Source organism: Urocitellus parryii, chromosome Y, assembly GCF_045843805.1.
Source record: "Urocitellus parryii isolate mUroPar1 chromosome Y, mUroPar1.hap1, whole genome shotgun sequence".
NCBI lineage: Eukaryota > Metazoa > Chordata > Mammalia > Rodentia > Sciuridae > Urocitellus > Urocitellus parryii.
The window spans coordinates 25,292,724-25,297,614 of NC_135548.1; the positions used below are offsets into that span (position 1 = coordinate 25,292,724).

Consider the following 4,891-nt stretch of genomic DNA (forward strand, 5'->3'; position numbering starts at 1 on the left):
TTTAAATATCACACTGTACTCCATGAAAATGTACAATTAGTGTGATAATTTAAAATATTTACATATATCTAACTATAAAAAAATGAAAGTGATTGGATAGGTCACCTTTAATACCTTTTCCTGGATTTTTTTAACTGAAGATGCTCATTTGAAGCATGAAACCAGGATTAAAACACTTCTAAGCAGAAATTTTACTCTGCTTAAAAAATATGTAATGAGTTTATTAGGTGTGAAGTGGAAACCACTTTTTTAAAATGGGAACTTTAATAAAGTGTCAAATTTATAAGCATAATCCCTGGGTAGCTATAGTACTTTTCCATATGGTTTATGATATTCTTTTTTAATTAATTTATTCATTTTAATTAAAAATATGTAACACTTCACTAATTTGCATGTCATCCTTGTGCAGGGACCATGCTAATCTTCTCTGTATCATTCCAATTTTAGTATATGTGCTACTGAAGCAAGCACATGATTTCATGTTTTAAGAAGAAACCACCCAATTTAAAGGACTGGACATGACTCATTCTGAGTGCAGAAACTCAAGACCAAGTAATAAATTGCCATTTCAGTTCACCTTTACAAGTTCTAAAACAATTATATAGATATAGATTTATAGATAATTTAAAATTCCCACATATATTATCACCATCAATTCACTGTTTTTTTATGCTACAAAACAGAATTGTGCTAATTTCAGATTTCATTCATTTGATCAGCTGATTGATAATCATGTTTTTCAGCATCTATTATATGCCAGGTATTGTGTTAGCCCCTGAGCATGCAAACACAATCTCTGCCTTTTAGCATTAGATGAAGGCAGGGAGATGGTATATTAGCTTGTTAAGGCCTCCATAATGAAGTATCATAAACTGAGTGGCTCAAACTATAGAAATTTATTTTCTCGTGGAAGTCTGAGGTCAAGAGGTTGGCAGGAGTATTTCTTCTGAGGCCTCTCTCCTTGGCTTGCAGGTGACCATCTCCCCTGCCTTTATATTATCTTCCCTCTGTGTGCATGTCTGTATCATTGCCTCTTCTGTGAAAGATACCTGTCATTGAATCAGGGTTCAACCTATGATCTCATTTACCTTAATTCCTTCTTTAAAGCCCTATTTCCAAACACTGTCACACACAAAGTAGAGGAGATTAGGAATTGAACATAGGAATTTAGGAATGAAATGATCACAACATGGTCATGATCCAGGTGAGAGATGCTGGAGATAAGGAAGAAGTCAAGGAGCAATGGGGACACAGGGTGGTGATGCCCATGACAAGAAAAGGACCTTTGCATCACTGGATCTGTGAGGCAAGGGCAAAAAGAAGAAAGCAGGAACCCCAGGTATCTAGGAATGGGCACCTGTGAGCAGGGTGCAATAGTTTGCAGAGGTGACTTTTGGGTTAAGTGTAAGTGTTTTGATACAATACATATTTCATTATTTTCTTAATTTTTTTTCCAACATATATGTATAGATCTTAAAGTCACATATTGTTAATAAGATTAAAACAAAGAGAAAAGTGTTGCTTCTCTCCCCCACCCACTAAGACCTGTCCCCTCCCAAGAAGTGATCACTTTCAACTCTTCAGCTCTTTGATCTGGCATTTTCCTGAGTGTTCCTAAATAACATTTATAGTCTGTTGATGGTGCTGAGCATCACTCTTCCTCTCAAGTTCAGAATTGATTGGGAGGCAGACATGGGTGTCAGACAACTAAAGATCAAAGTCTCAGTTTAATTATTGGCCAAAGTAAAGTGGTTTCAGTTTCCTAAGAATTTAGGTTACCATCCAGGGAATTATCTGTCCCACTTTCCATTAAACAAAGGGGTCAAAAATAAAAACAAAAATGAATTTAGTGATATTCCAGGATTATTATTCATTTTTATATATAATGATGATATTATGTTTCTTCTTTTTCTTTAAAAAATATTTATTTTCTTTTTGGCAACACAAGCTAGAATAAATGTGGATGAAATGACATGATGCCTGTGATAGCGTCAAATTATCATAGGCAGGGACTGAGTGACGATTCAGATGAAATAAATTTGGCCATGAGTTTCATTGGAAATTGAGCCTGTACCATTATCATCATGTTTTACTATTTTCATATGTGGGTATAATAAAAATAACAAAACGTTTAAAAGAAAATAAAACATAATTATGTTACAAAAAGCAAAAAGATGAGTGAGTTTCAAGAAGAAAGTCATCAAAAATTACAAAGGCAACAGCATTTAAAAGTAAGAAGAAAAAGTTCATTGTTTTGATTTTTAAGAAGGCATTGATATAGTTCTTGAGCAGAAACTATACGCTAGCACCACTGTGATGATTGGGCACACAGTAGTGAACAAAATGGTCAAAATTCCTGCCCTAATAGTGTGATAGTAAAAGGAAATGTGACTCTCTTTTGTTTTGTGACTCCATTCTGTAAAACAACCATGCCAAGTACAAGGGTCATGACTGGGGCAAGATGTTCTTTTCCTTTTGCTATAGAAACCTTTAAGAACACAGAACTACCTAATGGGGCATTGTTTCTGTAACTAGGGTAATGGGGCTCTGTTTCTGTAACTGGGGTGATTGGGCTGTGATTGGTTAGGCTTCCAGCCGCTTGACTGCACTCTCCCTCTTTTGTAACCTGGCTTACTTGAACTTGCAGTTTTCAGGCTTATAAGGAGCATGCAATTGTTCAGGGCTGATCAGGGGAATAGCTTTATGTTCTGGTCAGCTGCCACCAATGTGCTTCAATAAGGCTTACTTCGATTATACATGAGTGGACTGGAAGTCAGTTTATGAAACCCTGGGATGAAGCTTTAACCATAACAATAGAAGCCACTTTCTATTGTTCCAGGGACTTTTTTAGACCAGATTTAGTGCATGATAGACTAACTGTCCAACAGCCAGAATTGATAGACTTACCAAGTAAGGGAGAAAAAGTAAATACCAAAAAACAGAGTCAAGTTTTCAAGGAAGAACAAAAAATAATGTAGCTGCTGGAGGAGGATTTTTCTTTTCAATAAGAGAGAAATTTGAGATTGAAAGTAAGTTGTAAGTAGATGCAGAGAAATTTAAAAACAAGAAGAATAATCCATTGATTCCTCGAATTCTATCAGACCATGCTGGAGGGATTTTCTTTGAATTAATAATAGAAATAATAATAAAAATAAATATTTTTCCCTGAGTTTAAAGGATGTGAGTGCTCAGAAATTTTAGCCCAGCTCAGTTCACATGCATTATGAAAGAAATAGGCACAAATATTCTAGAATGATTGTCCTTCCCTTCAAAGCCCACAAGCCATTTAGATATTTCTATTTATACTTCATTTACTTCCTCAGAGTCCTTCCCAGACTCCATAGTTTAAGTAAGTTTCCCCATATTATCAGTTAGAAATTCATTCAGCAGCAAGTAGCTAAAAAACCTCACTAACAATAGTTTACAAATAACAAAGATGTTCTTTAATGATAATATGAAGGCCCTAGGCTGGCTCATGCCTTCTCCTCCAGTATTTTTACTTGCTGTTTCATCCTCATAGTCACAGCATGGTTGCTGTACCACAGACATCATGCCTCAAGCAGAAGAAAGGAGAAAGAATAGTGCCAGGTACCTCTGAATTCTCTAGCAAACTTCTAGTTGTATATATTGGCCAAAAATGTGTTGCTTGGCCATTCCTAGCTGAACGGGAATGTGGAAAATAAATCCTTTAGTTTTCCAAACTGTGGAATGGAAGTGGTCAAGGAAAAATTAGATTGAAAAATGGGTGTTAGTAGCTAACTGACATATCTGCCATACCCTGTTTTCTGTTGTAGTGGTTGTTATATTTTGTTTTTCGTTTTTTTAATTAACCACTTTATTAAGATACCATCACATTCCTATAAAGTTTACCCTTCTAAAATGTACAACTTAGTGATTTAAATACATTCACAAAGTTATTCGTTGATTACCATTAATTCCATAATATTTTCACCACCCCTAAAAGGAATCTCATACCACTGGAAGTCACTCTTCATTCCTCCCGCCCACCCGCACAGTACCCCTGCCATATCCTGCTATGCTTTCTCACCAGACTATGTGCTCCCTGAGAGCAGGGGCATGTCTGTGCCTGTCACCAATGCATACCCATCCGCCTGGTACAAGAAGGGATGGGAGGTGTCTGAAAGTTTTGATGGTCCAACATCCATGCTTCTCCCTTCTGTTGGTAAGAGATCCTTGATCTTTCTTTGGTATCTGGCCCCTGCCCCAGTGAATGAAATCGTGGTAGGACTGTCAGTAAATTTTTCCCTGTTTCCTGTCACAGCTTGGGAAATAACTCCAGTGAGTCCATCCTCTTGTTTCCTGGGAAACTGAACCTTAAGAAGCAGATGGCAGAATAAAGCATGTGTGGAGCCAGGAAGAGCTCTTCCTCCAGCTGCTAGATCCTTGCAGCATCAATGCTTCCCCTCTTGGGAGCCTGCCTGCTTCCACTTTTCTTTCTATTCTGTTAACATACTATGATTGTTAGTTCTTTTTTATTCTTTTGTTCCTTGTTGACTGTGCCAAGAAAACCTAACTGATAGAAATAAGTAAGTTTTGATAATTATATGTTGAATGACTTGTTTTAATTAAACAAAATATAAACCAGAGGGTCCTGAAACCAAAATGAAATAAATAAGATTCCGACTTTCATTTTTGGCCCAATTTCTTGAATTACCTGAGTTTTACTTCTGAGACTACAAAATATTGCTTCCTGCTGTTCTTTTCATTTTAATGTTAATGATAATGTTTTTGGATCTGATTTCATCTCTTACCATGTTTCTATCCTAATGTCCCCTACCCACAGAGCCCAAGCCTTTGCTGAACTTTTGCCTTATTTTCCCTGAAAGGTGGCAGTTCTCTTCAGAAAGCAGCCATCAAAGAATCTCTCACA

The 4,891-nt window shown here is 36.5% G+C and overlaps 1 non-coding gene across 1 annotated transcript; it reads right to left on the reverse strand.

Moving 5' to 3' along the window:
• Positions 1-364: 364 nt before the first annotated feature.
• On the reverse strand, positions 365-471 carry LOC144251201 (U6 spliceosomal RNA). Its single transcript, XR_013342635.1, has one exon. It is a non-coding gene; the product is annotated as a U6 spliceosomal RNA (small nuclear RNA).
• Positions 472-4,891: the final 4,420 nt, after the last annotated feature.